The sequence below is a fragment of the Nerophis lumbriciformis genome, linkage group LG08 (assembly GCF_033978685.3).
Source record: "Nerophis lumbriciformis linkage group LG08, RoL_Nlum_v2.1, whole genome shotgun sequence".
NCBI lineage: Eukaryota > Metazoa > Chordata > Actinopteri > Syngnathiformes > Syngnathidae > Nerophis > Nerophis lumbriciformis.
In genome coordinates this window covers 21,222,501-21,222,866 of record NC_084555.2, presented here as the reverse complement: position 1 = coordinate 21,222,866, position 366 = coordinate 21,222,501, and positions in this window count along the sequence as shown.

Here is a 366-nt window from a genome sequence, read left to right as displayed (position 1 = left end):
GACGTCATAAAAAGACGACAGCTGTAGTAATTCACCCTTTCCAGCAGAGTGCGCACGTCCACAATAGCAAATACAATTAAGTTTCAATAAAAAGAAGTGCTTATCAAACCGAAATTAAACTTATGAATAAAATAAAAGGACATCAAAAGTCATGGCAAATTGTTGCGGTCATGAGGAATTTTAGACCCGAAAACACAATTTGAAATTACACGAAAGACAATTAAAAAACAAACAATTAAATCATTAGATTTTTATTTTGAAACGCAACGAATAAAATAAAAAAGCATTAAGTAGATCTAAAAAAAACGGTTGGATTTTTATCTTATATTTCATATAAATTGAATGAATATAGTCCTACACCGGAAC